The sequence below is a fragment of the Eurosta solidaginis genome, unplaced genomic scaffold (assembly GCF_040869045.1).
Source record: "Eurosta solidaginis isolate ZX-2024a unplaced genomic scaffold, ASM4086904v1 ctg00001201.1, whole genome shotgun sequence".
Taxonomy (NCBI): Eukaryota; Metazoa; Arthropoda; class Insecta; order Diptera; family Tephritidae; genus Eurosta; species Eurosta solidaginis.
This window is the reverse complement of record NW_027137002.1, coordinates 237,159-259,050: the sequence shown is the minus strand read 5'-3', so window position 1 is coordinate 259,050 and position 21,892 is coordinate 237,159. Positions and strand designations below refer to the sequence as shown.

The 21,892-nt window shown below is 35.3% G+C and overlaps 1 pseudogene; it reads left to right on the top strand.

Annotated features, from left to right (window-relative positions):
• Positions 1-9,760: 9,760 nt before the first annotated feature.
• On the top strand, positions 9,761-18,476 carry LOC137235999 (uncharacterized; annotated as a pseudogene).
• Positions 18,477-21,892: the final 3,416 nt, after the last annotated feature.

Below are 21,892 nucleotides of genomic sequence, written 5' to 3'. Positions count from 1 at the left end.
TCAGCTGAGAGCTTTGGAAGCAAAATAAGGGAAAATCACCATTTAGCAAAACGAACCTAGGGTAACCCTGGAATGTGTTTGTATGACATGTGTATCAAATGAAAGGTGTTAATGATTATTTAAAAGGTAGTGGGCCTTAGTTCTATAGGTGGACGCCTTTTCGAGATATCGCAATAAGGGTGGACCAGGGGTGACTCTAGCATGTGTTTGTACGATATGGGTATCAAATTAAAAGTATTAATGAGGGTTTTAAAACGGAGTAGCCCTTAGTTGTATATGTGAAGGTGTTTTCGAGATATCGACCAAAATGTGGACCAGGGTGACCCAGAAAATCTTTTGTCGGGTACCGCTTATTTATTTATAATGTCATACCACGAACAGTATTCCTGCCAAGATTCCAAGGGTTTTTGATTTCGCCCTGCAGAACTTTTTCATTTTCTTCTACTTAACATGGTATGTGTCACACCCATTTTACAAAGTTTTTTCTAAAGTTATATTTTGCGTCAAAAAACCAATCTAATTACCATGTTTCATCTCTTTTTCATATTTGGTACAGAATTATTGCATTTTTTTTCATTTTTCGTAAATTTCGATATCGGAAAAGTGGGCGTGGTCATAGTCGGATTTCGCCATATTTTATACAAAGATAAAGTGACTTCAGATAAGTACGTGAACTAAGTTTAGATAAGATATTTCGTTTTTTGCGCAAGTTATCGTGTTAACGGCCGAGCGGAAGGACAGACGGTCGACTGTGTATAAAAACTGGGCGTGGCTTCAACCGATTTCACCCATTTTCACAGAAAACAGTTATCGTCATAGAATCTATGTCCCTACCACAAGGATTGTTAAATTTTTGTTCGACTTATGGCATTAAAAGTATTATAGACAAATTAAATCTAAAAGGGCGGAGTTGCGCCCATTTTGAAATTTTCGTTTATCTTCGTATTTTGTTGCACCATATCATTACTGGAGTCGAATTTTGACATAATTTACTTTTATACTGTAAAGATATTAAATTTTTTGTTAAAATTTGACTTTAAAAAATTTTTTTTTTTTAAAGTGGGCGTGTTCGTCATCCTATTTCGCACATTTTTATTTAGCACACATATAGTAATAGGAGTAACGTGCCTACCAAATTTCATCATGATATCTTCAATGACTGTCAAATTACAGCTTGCAAAACTTTTAAATTACCTTTTTTTTAAAGTGGGCGGTGCCACGCCCATTGTCCAAAATTTTTCTAATTTTCTATTGTGCGTCATAAGGTCAACTCACCTACCAAGTTTCATCGCTTTATCCGTCTTTGGTAATGAATTATCGCCCTTTTTCGGTTTTTCGAAATTTTCGATATCGAAAAAGTGGGCGTGGTTATAGTCAGATTTCGTTCATTTTAAATAGGGATCTGAGATGAGTTCCCAGGAGTTGACATACCAATTTTTGGATAAGGCTGGTATTTCCGCATTTTTTCGGCGCTGCTCAGTCGTTTTGAAGTTATACTTCTTTATGCGCGTTATGAAAAATTTATGAGAGTGAAATTTAAACAAGTAAAGGTTTCTAAGTTCGGGTGTAACCGAACATTATATACTCAGCGTGAGCTTCAATTATACATTTCACTTCAGATAAATTACTTTTCAACATAACACGTGGCACCGCCCGTTTAAAAAAAAATGTCTACCCATTTCCTCTTACAATAAAACTTGATAAGTGAAATATCATTGATTCAAAATAAAGTTTTAGCTTATTATTTTAGTCTACGACCCTTCTAAACTTGTTTTTTATCTAATTTGCCGTGGTCTTTAACCTATCCCGTCCATTTTTACTAGAAATATTTCCTACTATAGGTATAATTTGTGTACCCAATTTTATTACGATCCGTTAATTTTTCTTCGAGTTATGGCTCCCGAAACATAGAAATTTCTTAGTTATAAAAGCGGAGGTGCCACACCCATTTTCAAAAATTTTAGTGTTTTCCAATTTAATGTTATAATTCAATTTAAAAAGTAAAATTCTATTGATACAAAGCTCTTTTTCGCTAAGATATAGCTTATTATTTTCGTCTACGACCCTTTTAAAAATCTTTTATATAAAAGTGGGCGTGGTCTTCAACCGATCTCGTCCACTTTTTCAGAAATATTTCCTACTATAGGGAAAATCTGTGTACCGAATTTTATTGCGATCCGTTAATTTTTCTTCGAGATATGGCTCCGGAAACATAGAAAATTCCTTAGTCATAAAAGGGGCGGGGCCACGCCCATATTTTAAAATTTGAAGTTTTCCTATTTATTGTTATAAATCCACTTGGGAAATGAAATACCATTTATATAAAGCTCTTGTTTGCAAATATATAGCTTATTTTATTCCTCCACGACCCTTTTAAAAATCTTTTATATAAAAGTGGGCGTGGTCCTTAACCGATTCCGTTAATTTTTCTTGAAAGCATTTCTTATAGTAAGGGGAACCTCACCGAATTTTGTTACGACAGGTTTAACGCTTTTTCATTTATGATTAATAATATTTGTGAAATTGATTTTATCACAAGTGAGCGGTACCACGCCCATTTTAAAAATTTTTTTCAAATTTTTATTAAGAGTCTTAATATCAGTCCACATGTCCAATTTCAGCATTCTAGGTGTATTATTTACGAAATAATCAGGTTTTTTGTGTTTTCCAAAATGTTATATATATAAAAAGTGGGCGTGGTTATCATCCGATTTCGCTCATTTTCAATACCAATCTATTCTGGGTCCATATAAGCTCGCGTACCAAATTTGGTGAAGATATCTCAATATTTACTCAAGTTATCGTGTTAACGGGAAGACGAACGGACGGACATGGCGGAATCAAATTTTTTTTCGACACTGAGTATAAAAAATGTGACACAAAAGTCACATTTTTGAAAATGCCTTTTGAACGCATGATTCAATTACTAGAGCTTTGTTCTCCAATGATGACAGATCTTTGACACTCCCAAATTGAAAAATCTGGACGGCTTGCTTTTACGAAGTAAGGAAAACGGGGTATAATTCAACCCCCTTCAGTGAAAATTGTAGTAGAAAAGTATCTTTGGTAGTATATTTGTAGTGATAATAAATTTGTAAATGCCAAAAGTTTTTGGGGAAATAATTCATTTTCTACTAAATATTTCGTGAATTGATAAAGTTATGTTGGTTTGGTCATTCTTTCAGAAATTGTTTGAAGAATGCCGTACGTTAGAATTTTCTCCCAAAATTTGAGCATAAGTTCAATACATTTTGCAATAAGAGTAGAATAGGGCGGTTTTGTGACAAATCCTGAATTGGGAAATTTTTGAAAAATATTTTGAGATTTTGAACAAGCAGCCGATATGGTGTGATACGCTACTCAGCAGCCGCAATGAACTGACAAAAACAAAAGTAAAAGAAAATGGCTTATTGTCTAAGAACTTTATATTCCTACCTTGATTTTGACGGAAGAGTTAAGTTTTTGTGCGGTCCTGCTACACAGGGAGCATTCACCTTTTTATTATGAAATTTCGGAACGCTCTTTAACACAGTTAACGGATGTCAATTCGATTTGGGAACAAAATGGCCGCAATTGTCAAAAAATTGTCTGTCGAGCAAACCTCTTGTGATTGAATCATTGTTTGAACGTGCAAACTGGCTTTGAGTGGAATGAACATATAGATACGGATGTACATATGTACCAACCAGTGAGCTGCAATTATTCATCTTTTAAGGTTATTAGTGGACTAAGTAAAAAATGAGTATTAGTGCGTATGTAAACAAAGAACATCAAGCACTTATATCCACTAACACACATTTACAGTCATGCTTCGTAAAATGAATAACCGCTCATAAGCCACGAAGCAGTTCAGTACTCAATTGACTTATTGAGCAAGAAGGTCAACTGTGTTCTACGAAAACACTAATTGGAATAAGTAAGACTAATAGTGCAATAAAATGAATATAGCCATATCAGTCTTCTGGCGTTAGCAACACAACGATGTGCACGAAACTAAACTGAATACAGCGCCAAAGTAAAAAAGATGATAAACGAAGTATACAGTGTATTACACACGAAATCAAAGTGCTACTGAGTTAAAGCGACTATGCCATCAGTTTATACTCAATATGGGACATATGTGTTGCGGGGCACTCGTATGCATTTTCTATTTTATTTGCTAGTCACTCATATTATTTGTCTGTACTTGGCTAAGTACACATTTAGACACAATTTTTTGGCTCATGACTAAACGCACTAATTTTATTGATACTCAAAGCAGATCTCTGGTACCAACCAAATAGAAATAGCGCCTCTATTTTTGGTATGTTTGTATGGTTGTATGTACATATGTATATACAAATGTTTGTGCACTAAGCTAATTTAATCAATCTTATATATATATTTCTTCTCTATGTGTGGTTGTATTTAAAAATAATAACATTCGATTAATTCGCGAATTTATGCTACACTTAATGTGAGGAAATACATTCTTATTTATCAAAATTTGCAAATTTAAGCTGAACTGTATGGACAAGGTTTTTCCAGTCTCCTTATTGTTTTATTGAAATTAATTATTAGCGTCCAATTAAAAACTATTTTTGAATGATGACCCGGGGTTGGCGTGAGCTTAGCACCTACTAAGCGACCATATATGTATACGATAAGCAAGAGCCCAACGACCACTTCGTCAAAATCAACGACAGCTCTTTTAGTTTGATTTCGATGGTCCAAGAGTAAGAAAGTGTCGCACACGCGATTAAAACAGAGTACCAAAGAATGCGTGTGACACGTGCTTACCGTTCAAGCATTGAAATCAAACTAAATAAATAATTGATTTTGCTTTCGTGATCGCTACGCGTTATTGTTTACTAACTCATTCCCAATTTGGTAACTGTGTAAATGTAGTGGTGCCCACCGCTGATGATGACAAAGAGGTATACATAAGTAAACTCAATTTCTATATTCCTATAGATGCCGTCTTATACTGTTTTCACACAGACGGCTTATTGAATAATAAAGGCAGTTTTCTACATTAAGACGCTTAGTGAGCTCAATCTTCCCTACAAAATTCGAATCTATAATTATTTCATTAGTAGCTAATCGAATGCCTAATGAAGTCAAAAGCACAATGCAACTCTGTTTGGAGCGTTCAGTTTCTCAGTTTTTGGTGTGTTCAGTGCTTAAAAATGTCATTTGTCAAAGTAAATGTCATTGTCTACATGGCGGAACGATACAAGGTGGCCACATCGAACAGCTGATTATAACCTTTTTTTATTTGATTTGATACATCAACTTCCGCCGCAGTACGATGTTGACATTTGTCCATCGAATTTACAAAAACAAAGTACATGGAATTCTTATTTATGTTTGTAGGTATGTCACCATGCTGCCACCTTGTATCATTCCGCCATGATTGTCTGTCATATAGCATTGTCATTTTATTCGCTTGACATTTCATCCTTCATACTAATCGAACAGTTACTTCTGTGTGAAAGCAAAAAATTTACGATTTAATTAGAAGGTGAAATGAGAAAACAGTATTAAGCTCATTAAATTTTAAATCGGTAGCAAATTAACATCCCATTAACACTTAATACAAGACCTTGATTATGTCAACGCATTTAGTTTCGAGCAGTGTTGTTGATCAAAATTTAGTGCACTGCCCCCACCTATGGTTTTGTGGGAGGAGAACACAATAGAACTAATTAGCAGTTTGTAAACAAATAGAACTAATTAAGTATTCCCTTTGTACTTTTCTCTATTTGTTCCTTAAAAATACAGTCATTGTACACACATCACATAATCGTTCTCAAATTAATATACCAAATCAATTGTGCAAATACTTACAGTGATGGAAAGAAGAATACGGACAATTTACTCCCAAATACTAAATCAATTATATCAGCAGAACTTAAATATCTTCCTTGGAATAGTGCACCCTATAAAAATAACATTTAAAGGTTTTTGCAATAAATTACATTTTATGACTCAATAACCTGTATTACTATTTTAATTTACTTTACATGTATAATCGCATTGGTGTTGTTATTTGTTTTTTTTTTTTTGTTTTAGGTGTATCACCTATATAGGTCTACTGCTCGTGTTCAGAAAAATATGATTGTGTGGATTTTATTTTGTACAGCCCTTTTTAAAAATTTGCACGCTCTAATGTGGATATAAACACATCGATATATATACAATTTTCTTCACAAATACTAATAGTAATTTTTCTGCACTTATCAAAAATTGGGATTGGAAAATAGAAATTAATCTCTCGCTGGTGGATCCGACTCAAGTCTTGACACTTTAATTTTCGAAAGTAATAGAATGGAGGATTTTTACTCTAAATGGTAAGCAACCATGATAGGTGACACAGCGACGCAGAAATCTCAGGATGCCACTCCCCACACAGTGTCAGCATATTTCTTGGCAGCTGCGAAACAACCATATTCCCCATGGCAATCGTCCCTATATACTACGCGAGGCAATATCATAAATTCGTGCGCTCATTGACCAAGGCTTTCAAAAACGTTTTTGGCATCCCCAATCCAACAACTTGCGAGGTCACACTTTGCTCCTCTGATCTAAGCAAAGGATTTGTACCAATGCTAATTACCCACAAACTCACTAATTTTATCCCAACTAATAAAGTCTCCAAAGTCAGCTGAACCCTACAAAAATCGACATGGTTATCACGGTATAACCCCCAAGAAACCCTTGTCGCTCAGATTCGGATGGGTACCCAGGGAGCAGTCCTGTAATTAGTATCGGTCTTCACCACTTAAGTCAGTGAGGCAACATAACCGGATCTCAGCAGCCTACTCAAGCGCTTTTGCGAATAGGAAGACACCCCAGCAACCCGATCAAGATCGAGAGCCAATGTTGTGAGGCCCTCTAAACCACCACAACAGGCGACTCCCTGAAGGACGCATTATATACAGCACCTCTACAAGTTCGTTTTCGAAAACGACTTCGAAAAAATGTATTGCAAAATCGTAGTCAAATAAGAAGATCAATACTTCCAAAGAACTCTCTTTAGGAAAGCCCCTCACAATCCGAAAGCAGATTTCAAAATAAATAACCGCAACTTTCGGAAAAAAGAAAAAAAAAACACAAATGAAAAAACCCTCGCCTCTAACATCTTACTACGAGAAACTTACGTAGATGATGTCCTCTCTGGCGGACACGATATACAGTCCACTCTCTATTCTGTGACCCAAACTATCGAAGCTCAAAAATTAGTAAGCTTTCATCTAAGAAAAATAATCGCAATCAAACAAAAAGACTGGAATCAATACCAGATTCTGATGTCCTAGATACAGAATTTCTCAAATTCCATGACACTACTAAAACCTGAGGAATTCGATGGAACGCATTAACTGAGTGGTTTTCGTACTAATACGACCCAGTTCCCGACTTTAAGTCAAATAGAAAACGGCAAATACTCTCAGCCGTAGCGGCAGAATGGCTATCACCAATAATGATTTTAGCCAAAGTCCTTCTCCAACAGCTCTGGTAAGAAGGAACCGACTGGAATGGACTCCAACAACTCTTTAAGCCGAACACAATCTGGCTAAAATACACCCCTTCCAACCCATCCCCTCCAGAGAAAAAACACATTAGGGCCATTTCATCCGTCACACTCAAAACAACCCGATATCCAATTCGATAGCCCCCACTCACGGGTACGACGCTAAAATAAAACTCATAACGTTAATGCAAAGCCATCATATCCCAGCAGAAATCACTCAGTTAGAAGAATCAAACCCTATCAGCAAGAAAAACTCCCCTCGGACCCTAAATCCCAAATTGACGGTCGTTTAGTTAATGCTAATATGAGATCTAAAGTACGCTGTACAATTATTATCCCAGACAACTAGAAGTTCAGCTCCCTGATTCTAGATTTGCTCCATAAAGTTTTGTTCCATGGCGAAAAGCAACTAATGACCTACATGATACAGAAGGAAAACTACATTCCAGACTCAAGCAGGAAGTAAAAAAAAACATATTCAACTGCAAAGCGCGCACGATATATAAGCAAAGAATGTGTTGGCAAATATTGGCCGCTATGCCCCGAATGTGGTGTCACTTACTAGCTGTCCTTTTACGTCACTGGTGTTGACTTCGCTGGTCCATTTATGGGGAAGAAGACCCCTTGCGACAAGCTTCATACGCAAAAGCATACGTTTGCGTATTTGTATGCTTCTCTACTAAAACGGTCCTTCTCGAGTCTTGCAAAAGTTAGACAACTGAGGTCTTCAGGGCAGCCTTCTCTCGTTTCGTTGGACGACGCGGATTACCGGGCAAAGTAATATATGATAATGAAGAGACATTCGTTGGTGCCAATCGAGCTATTCCAAAAAAAGAGCTCGCAATATTCATCAAAGAAGCAACTGTAGATGTATCTGAAAGATTTGCGGTACCAGGTTTTCCTTGGCAGTTTAGGGGGCATAAATGCCCCAAACATAGGCGTCCTATAGGAAGCTGCGGTAAAAATCTTTAAGACCCATTCCACAGGAAATCAAAGGTTTACGTTCGAAGAATTCACAACACTCCTCTTTCGAATAAAAGCAGTGCTTAATTCTCCCCTGTCTCTCCTATGTCACATGATCCAAGTGATTTATTAGCCCTCACTCCAATGCACTTCCTTCCAGGAGCCCCCTGAGCATCCTTGTCAGAAACGAATGCCGAAAACTTATCTACGTCTACAAAATAACAAAGGTTAAAGGTTCTGTATCACCAATTTAGCTCACGATGAAAGAATTATACAAGATTTATATTAAATGGAAACATCCCCTCTCGAATAAACCTTTAAAATAAATAAAAGCGACATTCTTAATACGAGTATATACAATAATTATACTTAATAAAGTTTATACTTATCTACAATAAAAGAAGAGTTGTGGCGCGTTTTTATTTCTAAAAGTGAAATACCGATATTTTCTCTTAAATATTTTCTTAGTGCTCCATATATGGGATATACAAGTGCAGTTCCACAGGGCTTTATAAGAAGCTTCAGCAGCAATTCTTTACCATTTATAATGCAAAAATATCAATAAACACGTTTTGTCCCTATAATTTTTTCCATTCCAAACCTCTACTCTTTCACCTCTTCGCAAAAGAACAACCTTTAAATGCTATTTTTATAGGGCGCATTATTCAATTATTATTTCCATCATTGTATATAAGTAAACAATTAAATAAATATATGCAAGGCGCGATAACCTCCGAAGAGATTTAAGGCCGAGCTTACCTTTCAATTTGAGTAGTGCTCCTTCTTATTTTTCCTAAAAATTGGCGGGACTGGGCCAACATGTTTTATGCCGTCTCCGAGCGGCATTTGCAAGGCAGATGCATTTTCACTGAGAAGCTTTTCATGGCAGATATACACCCCGAGAGTTTGGCGAATCTCTGCCGAGGGGTGACCCCGGATAGAAAAACTTTTTTTCTAAATTTTTGATGTTAGATTGCCCGGGAGTTGAACCCAGTACCCAGCACCACGTCGGCTACTACAGGCTGGGTACACTCAAAAACATGAGAGTGCTGATATATCGCTGTGTTAATGTCTTTGTTTTTGTATTCATTAATCGAATGTACCTAATTTAAAATGTTTTCTTGTCACACTTATGCTGCTACAATCACAAAAATTTAGAGGCTGTCTTTTTTCCAATTCAAAACTCATTTTTATTTACACAACAAAACTTTGTATAAATAGCACCCACATATTTCGACTTCCTTCACTTTAAACTAAAAAATAGACGGAAAATCATAAATTAAAATGAACTTACGCAATTCTTTCGTGATATTGCTTGTCGTCCTTAGCAGCCTTTTGATTAATACGAATTCGACATATCGTGTTATAGGAGGCAGAGATTCGAATAGACCGTATTTGGTGGCAATACGTAATGACGAGTGTTATCGATGCGTTGGTACTTTGCTCACTTTGAACAAGGTTCTGACATCTGAATTTTGCTTGGAAGGTGTACTCCTGTCTGACATCACTGTTAATGCTGGTACAGCCAATTTGAATATAGCAGGAAAAAATAGCGCTGCGGCTCGTATAATTCGTCCATGTCATTTCAATCATCCGAGAATGGAAGAAATTGATATAGTCGTGATTGTATTAAAAAGAACATTCACCAAAAGCCCATTTATAAAACCAATATCTTTATGCGAAACTGAATTAGACGTGGGCAAAAAATTGGAAGTTAGTGGATGGGGTCCGAAAGATGGATACATAGGGCCAGCTTCGGATATACTCCAATCTACTGAATTTGTAGTAACCCCAATCAAAGAATGTAAAGATTTTTATGCGCGTCTTTATGCGGAAGCAGGGAAAAATTTCCCAACAATAGTAATTTGTTTAAGATATCTGGGAGGGACTAGTGATACATGTTGGGGAGATGCTGGTGCACCGGCCATTGCGGAAGGAAAACTTGGTGCGGTGCTAGTAGGTGGGATGAACTTCTATAAGTCGACTTTATATACAAGTGTAAAAAATAAGTATGTTCGAGCTTTTCTAGAATTTGCGAAATACAATTAATTGCAAAGTGTTTTTTTTTAAATCGACTGCTGAGTTCACCTAACTCGGCTGAACGCCCCATTTCAGATCTTTTTTCATAAACATCCTAGCTCACGTCAAAGCATAGAATTTATGCTAAGATAGAGCGTTCTCGGAACGGCAGCGGAGATATGGTGATATTTCAATAAGCAGTCCAAATGGCAATATTTCTCTTTGTGTTATTTACAAATAAATAATAAAAAATATAACTACGTTTAAAATAAAAAAAAACTTTGGCTGTATTCATTTGAGATGTGACGCATGCAAATGCCTTAGGTTGTGAGATCAAACTTTAAACATAGCTTTAAAGTTCCCCCCTTTATGAATAGAACATGATACAAAAAGGAACTACCGATATAAAGCCCGGTTTTTCAGAACAAGTTCAACTCAATTTGTCAATTAAACTACGTTTAAACTTATTCTACAGTTTTTCAGTCGACTTTAACTGAAGTTTAAGCTAAGCTTAAGCGGCCGCTCTGCCAGGGTTAAACTCTAGTTAACCTATTAGTTATTTGCGTTCATACGAAATAGCGTCATATACCCAACAAGCATTTGGGCTTGAGTACCCTTAGAGCTCATGTTTATAACTAGGCATACTTCTAAAATCTCAAAAGTTGTTTCGAAACAGTGGCTCAACTCGAGAATCATAGCGCACTCCTCAAAAGAGCAAAATATGCTATTACTTAAGTTGAAAAAATGTAATTAACAACTTGCGGTTCTCTAACTGGACTCAAATGTATGATTCAATGATGTTGATGTAGGATCTTCGGTGTGGCAGGCCGAGCACGCTACCATCACACCACGGCGTCCGCCCATATAATTTATTCCTGATTAATTACGCTTCATTACTGCTATCAACCAAGTGTTTATTTCTAACAATAAACAGCTGTTGGTTTTGGTGGTTGTAGCGGCAGCCTGTGGATTAATGCGATGGTAAGGATGTTCAAACATTTACGTATGTATCTGGGTGCATATACCAGCATAGCTACGTTTACATGTGTTAGTAACTGGTAGGAAGCAAACACATGGATAGATGTTCGAACATGAATCTGTTAGTATACGTGAAGTTAGTATACGTGAAGTTAGTTCGTGAAAGTTTATATCCGTCGTTTCCCGCCAAAATAGGATTGTATGTATTGGTGTCTTTCGTTCTTGAGTGAAAGTGGTGAGAAAGAAAGGCTTTTGATTTATGGGGTACGACCACCAAACGATTGCAGAGAATGTCTCAAAAGAAAAGTTGACTTAAGTGAGTGCGGAAGCAAGTTTTAATTATGTATATTTTTTTTTGCGGAAAAAAAAGTTCGCGTTTTTTTTCATAAAACCGTGCTAACGGGTAATTTAGCGGAATCCCAAGGAGGAACGGGGATCCCATACCCTGCTTGACAACAGCCCCAGGTGAGTCCAGTGAAACCCCTTTCCCCCAGTCCATGGTGCATGTGGACTAATAGTAAGAATTAAAAAAAAATGTTAAATGTGAAAATTAATTTAAATAAAATTACATACCTACAATCAATAAAATTTTGTGAAATAAATGAAATTATATACAAAGATAAAATTAAGTAAAAAAATAAAATAAAATAATGAAAGTTAAAAGTAAAATTAAATTAAAATAAATTAGTTAAAATTATAAAATAAAATAAGATATAAAACTAATTAAAATAAAATAACATACATAGATACGTAAAGTGATAAATTTGAGTAAAATCTAATACCTAGATAACCTTAAATATATAGATAAAAAAAATCAAATAAATAAATAAAATGACATAACTAGATGACATTCAATAAATATAGTGAGTCCATTTGCACCCTAATGTATCTTTCTCGTTCGCCATGACCCTAGTCCCTAATATTCTTCCCTCTGCACATTTAGATTGCTGCGCAAAAATATGAAGTTGCCGCCATCACGAGCCACAAACGCAAAAATAAGGCGAGGTAGTATTAAAATTAAAGGAACTTGCCACACCAGCCACCAACACAGTCTAAACACACAAAAGTGGGGTAGTATTTCATATAGAGGAAGGGGAAGCATACAGACGGTGCCAGGCTATACGTCAAGGGAGTAAAGGGGCATCTGAGCGCTCCTGTCCTGGTACCGCAATCATTACACTTGAGCATAGCCTGGAGGAACACTAATTGTAGTAGAAAAGCAAGCCCGAGGAGAGAGGCCAAGAAGGGAGCAGAGTTATCCGTGCGCCGCTGCCGGAATCTATATTGTTTTTTTTATATTGTATTTGAATTTTGTTGAACTTAGCTGATATTGTTTTAGTTAGTTTTAATCACGATTTCATTACGTGAGTTTGATTAGTTCAAATTTTAAATTTAGCCTGTTAAGGTAATTTAACTGGAGTCTAAATCTATTCAATTTCCTTGTGAGTTTTTTTACTTTTATGAATTTATTTTGTTCTGGAAACCTGTGTAATTGTTAATATTTCTCCTGTTGTGTTCCGTTTCCTTACTCCTGCCCACCGTTTTTGCTATCTTTTCAACAGTCCACCTGTAACTTATTTACCTATTATTCCTTACCTTACTTTCTTGCCTATCGTCCCACATTCAACCTTTGCTTGGTCTTTTTGTTCGCTTCAATACCTAATTTCTTATATTTTGCTTTCTGGCTCATGACTTTTTTACTTTTTTCACCTTTTTCCCGTTTTTATACATTTCATGAAAATGAAATGGTATATTAATTTCGTCACGAAACCCAAAATTGTAAGTCCTTAAAGGAAAATAGATAGATGCACCATTAAGTATACCGAAATAAGCAGGTTGAAGAGCTGAGTTGATTTAGCCATGTCCGTCTGGCCATCTGTCCGTCTGTCTGTTTGTATGCAAACTAGTCCCTCAATTTTTGAGATATCTTGATAAAATTTGGTGAGCGGGTGTATTTGGGTGTCCGATTAGACATTTGTCGGAACCGGCCGGATCGGAACACTATAGCATATATCCTCCATACAACAGATTTTTCAGAAAAAGAGGATTTTTGTAATATCTTACTCAATTTAACAGATTGAAGCTTCAAACTTCACCATATACTTTCGTATATTGCACATATTGTTGCCTGAAAAAATTGATGAGATCGGTAGTATATATAGTATATATCCCCCACAACCGATTGTTCAGATAAGAAACTTTTCGTAATTACTGCCCTATTTTAAGAGCTAGAGGATTCAAATTTCAACGAATGCTTACGTATATAGCATATATTGTTGTCTGAAAAAATCATACAGATCAGTGGTATACATAGTAAATATATGGTGGTATATATATAATATATATATATAGTATATATATATATATATATTTTCGCAATTTTAGCCCCATTTTAACAGCTAGAAGCTTCAAATTTCACCGAATGCTTACGTATATGGCATATATTTTGTGTCTGAAAAAATCATAGAGATCGGTTGTATATATAGTCTATATCTTATACAACCGATTGTTCAGATAAGAAACTTTTCGTAATTACTGCCCTATTTTAAGAGCTAGAGGATTCAAATTTCAACGAATGCTTACGTATATAGCATATATTGTTGTCTGAAAAAATCATACAGATCAGTGGTATATATAGTATATATATGGTGGTATATATAGAATATATATATATAGTATATATATATATATTTTTTCGCAATTTTAGCCCATTTTAACAGCTAGAAGCTTCAAATTTCACCGAATGCTTACGTATATGGCATATATTTTGTGTCTGAAAAAATCATAGAGATCGGTTGTGTATATAGTATATATCTCATACAACCGATTGTTCAGATAAGAAACTTTTCGCAATTTCTACCCCATTTTTACAGCTAGAAGCTTCCAATTTCACCGATTACTTACGTAAGTATATAGTATACATTGTTGTCTGAAAAAATCATAGAGATCGGTGGTATATATATTATATACTTTATATAAACTGTCATTTTTGCCCCTTTTTTACGGATAGAAGCTTAAAATTTCACCGATTGCTTACGTAAGTATATAGTATACATTGTTGTTTCAAAAAATCATAGAGATCGGTGATATATATAATATATATATGATGGTATATATAGTATATATATAATTTTTTTTTGCGATTTCGGCCCCATTTTAACAGCTAGAAGCTTCAAATTTCACCAAATGCTTACGTATATAGCATATATTGATGTCTGAAAAAATCATTGAGATCGGTGGTATACATAGTATATATCTCATACAACCGATTGTTCAGATAAGAAACTTTGCGCAATTTCTGCCCCGTTTTAACAGCTAGAAGCTTCAAATTTCACCAAATGCTTACGTATATAGCATATATTGTTGTCGGCAAAAATCATAGAGATCGGTGGTATATATATTATATACTTCATATAAACTGTAATTTTTGCTCCTTTTTAACGGATAGAAGCTTCAAAATTCATCAAATTTCATCAAATAGTTACGTTTACGTCATATATTTTTGAAATACGTGATTCGTTTTCATAGTTTTTACATGCAGACCACAAAAAACGTGAAGCTTTTTATCCTCACACAAAGTACCTACCTATTTTTATACCTTTTATGAAAATGAAATGGTATATTAATTTCGTCACGAAACCCAAAATTGTAAGTCCTTAAAGGAAAATAGATAGACCCACCATTAAGTATACCGAAATAATCAGGATGAAGAGCTGAGTTGATTTAGCCATGTCGGTCTGTCCGTCTGTCTGTTTGTATGCAAACTCGTCCCTCAATTTTTGAGATATCTTGATAAAATTTGGTGAGCAGGTGTATTTGGGTGTCCGATTAGACATTTGTGGGAACCGGCCGGATCAGACCACTATAGCATACAACCGATTTTTCAGAAAAAGAGGATTTTTGTAATATCTTACTCAATTTAACAGATTGAAGCTTCAAACTTCACCACATACTTTCGTATATTGCACATATTGTTGCCTGAAAAAATTGATGAGATCGGTCGTATATATAGTATATATCCCCCACAACCGATTGTTCAGATAAGAAACTTTTCGTAATTACTGCCCTATTTTAAGAGCTAGAGGATTCACATTTCAACGAATGCTTACGTATATAGCATATATTGTTGTCTGAAAAAATCATACAGATCGGTGGTATATATAGTATATATATGGCTGCTACTGCTGGTGTTGGCACCTTAAGCCCCTGGTGGCAAGTTGAACGCAGTGCACCAAAGCATTGCCGACGTAAAAAGGTTCAGGATTTAGTATTTGAGCAAACGTTAGAAGCATTTACCGATTCGTCGTGAGTTCTTAACTATGTTATGTTATGCTATGTTACTTTATGTTACTTAATTTATTTCTTACTAAACCCTTTTATTACATTTTTTGATGTTTTGCACAGTTTCATACAAGCTTTTCCTGTTTCAACAACAAGGATTTATGTATACAATTTCTATTTCTATTGTTAGCTAAGAAATAATACATTCAACTTATCTTTCATAATTTTATATAGAAGGGGCTTTCCGTGCCAAGGCATTCCAGCGATTAATTGCATAAAAGATTTCGGTGAAGTTCGGACATTCGAAAAACGTTTTTATTTATTTATCTATATGAAACGGTTGTGCATTGGACTCGGTCTCCATGCCAATTAAAAAAGTTGCAAAAGATCACCTTTAAATTTGAAGAAACCACTTTATCCTTGAAAATTGAGTCAAAGTATTTTTTTTTGTTTGTTTTTTTAGAAATGGTTATTTGACATGCGATTTCTAGAAAGAGACGTCATTATGTCTTGGGAACTCGTTAATTCCTTCTAATGTCTTCGGTAGAATGTTTCGACGTTTCCACTTATTGTCATGTTTATAGTTTGATAAGCCTAGAAGACAATAAAAAAGTGGATGCATTACCAACATCACTGACAGCAAATCATTAAATCTTCATCCGTAACTCTTCCTGAAACCTTTTCCCTCGTATACTCCCACCTTGCATAATTCACAGTTTCGATTTTATATCTATCAACAGTGACATGCCTGCCAAAACGCAAATGCGCTGACACTTTGCTTGACGACAGCAGATACTTCGTTTTGTCCTCCTCCTCGTTCGCCATCAAACTATATTTTCCAGTTCAAAGTAGAACTTTAGGCCGATTATGTTAATGTCATCATCATATTGCTAAGTTGTTGTTTAATTTTCTCTAGCATCGGCTCCGACAGGTCCTTGCCATGTCTGTCTGACCTTGTAGAAGGTCCAATAAGCGTATTAACGGTGAGTTTGAGTCCTTCGAACAATACGGAGCGAAGATCCCGGGTTCACGCCCGGACAAAAGCAACATCAAAATTTTAGAAACAAGTTTTTTAAATTAGAAGAAAATTTTTCTAAAGCGGTCGCCCCTCGGCAGTGTTTTCGCAAGCACTCCGATGTACTTCTGTCATGAAAGCTCTTAGTGAAAACTCATCTGCCTTGCAGATGCCGTTCGGAGTTGGCATAAATTAAGTAGGTCCCGTCCCGCCAAATTGTAAGCAAAATTAAAAAAAAGGTGCACGACTTTAATTGTAAGAAAAGCTCTTCCAAAAATCTCTTAGGAGGTTGTCGCGCTTATATGCTTCTTTCTCTCCATAAATGCTTGGTTGCAGATGAATGAGTTATTAACGAATTTCGTCTTTAAGCGGATAGTGCGGTGACCTTCGCCCACATAAATATTTAAAGAACTGATATTTGTATCTTAGCTGCCACTTCGAAAGCACCCTATCTCAGTCAGCAATTGTCAGGTGAGATAGTGTGTTCACAATGAAAAACTGAAAGAGGCGGTGTTCTTCAATAAAATTCTGCGATAGGGTGCTGCGTCGATATCTAAAGCCTTTTTCGGGAAATAAGCTGCGCACATTACAATATTAAAAAACTCGTATTTATGGCTCAAGAGGAAGCGGGAGCAGGGAATATGAAATATAAGGAATTGAATAAGGAGAGCGAGATAATAAGGGAAAGGGGGAGCGAGAGAAAGGATTATAAGTATAAAGCCAGTGATAAGGAGGATTATTCGAAGTGGGAGAAATGGAAAAGTAGGGGAGAAAAAATATAGTAAGCTATAAAAACTTCTCCCAGATGTTTAAAAAAACCCGAAATGTTGAATTATTCAGTGGGCACAACCGGTCGGATTTATTCGTGTCTCAGGGTGTATCAATAATATTGACTTAACTCTAGTTTTCAAGCCTATAGTAGACTAAGAAGCCACATTTATCAACTGCTTTTGGCATTGCTGTGCATACGTCTCGAAACTTTCGCAAACCTTATTTGAGTTAATTTCTTACTTATTCATTCATTCTCTCACAATTTCGTAAAGGCGAAAAAGATTCGGGATTTCTTCGGATTGGTTATTTGAATGTCCGAGTGAAGAATACAACGGAAGCGTTCAGCAACTTCTTGGTAGTGGGCAATGGGTATACACTCTCTCACGCGGCAATGGCAAATCGTCATCACCAGCGATCTCACCGACACCATCTACAAGGTCGTCGTCATCTTCCACAAAGTGGTAGGACTATGCGGAATCCCATGATGATGAAGACGAAACCATCAGGGTTTGGAACGTCACACCATCACAAAGGTAGCAACAGTAGTAATAGTAAACTATTGGGTCGCGTGCCAGTATTGCTGTTAATATGAATAATTTAACGCATCAATTGGAAAAATTGCACAAATGCTGGGGCTCGACAGATAACATAATGCCACCACCACAAATTATCGATACCCTTATAAAGAGACGACAAAAATCTGCAACGACACCAACAACACGTTCCTCGGTAACATCGTCCATCTCCACAGATTCATCACGTGGTTCTATTTCTTCAACAAATTCTAGTACGAATTTTATTGCGATCTATAGTAGTACCCCAACAACACCAAATCAACAACGTGCACCTAGCGGGCGTGTACAGTCGGATATGATAATGAGTGGTCGTACATCGATGAGCAGTGGTAATTTACAATCTTCGCAATCGCAATGTTGAAGTATACATGCAAAGGTTCATACATCTTGATATGTAAATAATGTACTAAGTGGCTCAATTAACTATAATGATGTTCCGTGTATATGTGTATGAACTAATTATATATACTACTAGAAGACCCGGTGTGGCGGTTGGTTTTTCATCGCCAACCATTTCTTTTTACACTTTTTCATACTCACGCTTGCTCGTGGGTGTGCAGCCCAATGCGCACACAAACAACCACCCGCACTCACCAATTATTCTTTTATTGCATTGTGTTTTTTTCAATAGAATTTATTTAGTTTTTGTTTGTAATGTACATGTTCTTTTATTTAAACCTTTAACTTCCCTTTTTTTTTATTTGCACACTCAGGTTTAGTTTCACTAACTGTAATTTTTTGATTTTCAATTTAGTCCTTTACTTTTTGTACTTAAGGGTCGGCCGGTTCACTTCAACTCTCAACTCTAACTAACTAAACTAAAACTGCCGCTAACGCAACTATGTAGCTAGGCAGCTTTTCTTTACGTTGCTTAGCAACGAAATTAATGATGGCGTCGAAAATAAATCATGGCGTCGATCAACGGCAGTTTCAACCAATCAGAAACTCTCCAAATTGCTCGACTCTAACAATTTTAGTGATGCCGAGTGCATCTGATGTATGGTTGCATCTTGGACATTTCCAAAGAGGGTTGCCATCTACAATTTATTTTAATGTATTTTAATTTGGCACTACATCTTCCCCCTTTAGAAAAGAAGAATTTGGTGAGATTAGTAATTAATCTTGCCACATTCTTCTTTAGGCTCTAATATGTTGTTGTAATGTTATGAACGAAGGAGTTTGCTAGCATTAGGGTGCTCTAACCCGGGACTCATTCGTTCATCGCAGTGCAACTTCTAAAAAGATGATTAAAAATGAAAGTAATATTTTGAATAAAGTGAAATATATAAAAGTTGGTTCAAAATATTGAATTTAATGTTTGAAGTAAACCGGTTTTTTTTCTTATTGTAAAATCTACCTGCTTAAATGTATATTTGTTTGTTACATTTTTTTTTTAGCCTTCATTGGCGGTTTTAAAATATATTTATATGATTAATAATAGATTATTAGATTAATTAATTTTTTGTACTCGATTTTTGTGTACAATTTTTTCGTTTTCTTTACTTATTTCACAAATAGTTACATTTGGCCCATCAATATTCTTTACTATGTAGGGACCTTGATATATATTTTTATGTTTATTCCTAGGTTCTGTTTGTACTAAAACTCTATCATTAATTTTAATATCTAAAGACTTAGCCGTTTTATCGTATAAATCTTTATTTCTAATCTTATGCTTATTAATCAAATTTTTTGCCATTTTATGCGATTTTTGCATTCTAAACTTAAGCTCTTTTGCGTAATTTTCTACGTTATAGATCGGATCAATTTGCTCTTTTTGCAATTCATGTGGCATTGTAGTTTTTCTGCCAAATATTAATTCAAACGGAGTAAATTTATTATCAAAAACCGAACTACTTGTAGTATTGTGTAAAAATGTAAAGTATTTTAAATATGTATCCCAATCTGAATACGTTTCATTCAGATACGCACGTAAGTATTCGTTAAAGACTCTATGATTTCTTTCAACAGTACCAACAGTTTCGTGGTGGTAAGCTGTTGAGAAATCATGATCAATCTTTAAAAGTTTCGTCAATTCAGAGAATAATTCGTTTTTATATTCCGTTCCTAAATCGGATCTAATAGCTTTCATTGTACCATATGTTAATATAAAGGTTTCAAAAATAGCGCAAGCAATAGTTTTTGCTGATTTATCTGGTACAGCTACTGTTACCAGGTATTTAGAAAAGTCACAAATCATAGTAACAGCGAACTTGTTACCATATTTGGATTCCGGAAGTGGACCTATTGTATCGACAATTACTATGTCAAAGGGTTTGCAGGGTGTTGGAGTCAACACGAGATTTTCCTTTGTTTTTGGTTTTACTTTATTTAAAAGGCATTTTTTGCAATTTTTGACAAATTTCGCAATGTCTCTTGTCATATTTTTCCAATAGTATTTTGTTCTTAATTTGGAATATAATCGTTTTGTACCGCAATGACCGCCTAACAGAGGGTCCTCATGATAAATTGTCATAAGTTTTTGTTTTTGCGCTGTTTCTGTTACAGTTTCTACAGGGTCTGTTAGTATTATTTGCAATGATTTTAAAATTTTATTACCGCTGATTTTAAAATTTGTAATTGAAAATTCTTTGAAAAATATATCATTTTTTGGCCATTCTAACTGCTTAATATTGTGACTGCCGGCTGCTTTTTCAAGCCTCGAAAATAACTCATCTAAATTTGTTTTTCCGTTAGCATTCACAAAATTAAGTAAATTTAATTTTTTATGTTTTAAATGCGCATAAATTTGTATATTAGAGATCTCATTATTTTTATTAAATTGTATAGTCGATTTTATTCGCGGTATCTTTTTTGAAAAATTGTATGAAAATTTGTCATAAACTTGTACTTTAGGCGTTTCGCAAAAAGTATCAGTAAAATTATCGTCTTTATTTTGTAATTCCTTTTGTTTGGTTTGTGATCGCGTTTGGACTGCTAAAACATGCTTTGTAGATTCTTTTATTTCGTCTATACTAATGCGTGAAAGAGCATCAGCCACAACGTTAGATTTTCCTTTTATATATTCAATCGTAAATTTATATTCTGATAGTTCTAATCGAATTCTAGAAAGTTTAGACGAAGGGTCTTTCATGTTAAAAAGATAAACTAGTGGTCTATGGTCGGATTTTACTGTGAAATTTGTATCATAAACATATGGACGAAAATGCTTTATAGCGTAATGTATTGCTAGGAGTTCTAATTCGATAATTGCTTTTTTCTGTTCTGCTTTATTTAAAGATTTTGACGCGAAACAAATTGGTAAATCGTTATCACCATGCTTTTGGCTTAATATAGCGCCACACCCACTCTTAGAAGCATCTACTGTAATTATAAATTCTTTTGTGAAGTCAGGGTATTGTAGTAGTTGAGGAGACATTAGTGCTTGTTTTAGTTTTTCGAAAGCGTTTTCGCACGTTTCGTCCCAAACAAATTCAACTTTTTTCCTATTTAAACGATTTAAAGGCGCTGCCAGTGACGCAAAATTCGGTATAAATCGCCTGTAATAATTTGCAAATGCGACAAATCGCCTAACCGCATCTTTGTCTTTTGGCTTAGTATACCTTTTAATAGCGTCTATTTTTGAATCGTCTGGCAGCAAACCTTTTGACGTACATTTATGGCCTAGAAAAGTTACTTCAGAACGAAGGAAATTGCATTTGATTGGGTTCAGCTTTAAATTAAACTTTCTACAGGTTTCGAAAACTTTTTCCAAATTTTTAAGGTGGTGTGTCTCACTACAACCAATGACGATAACGTCGTCAATATACATAAAAG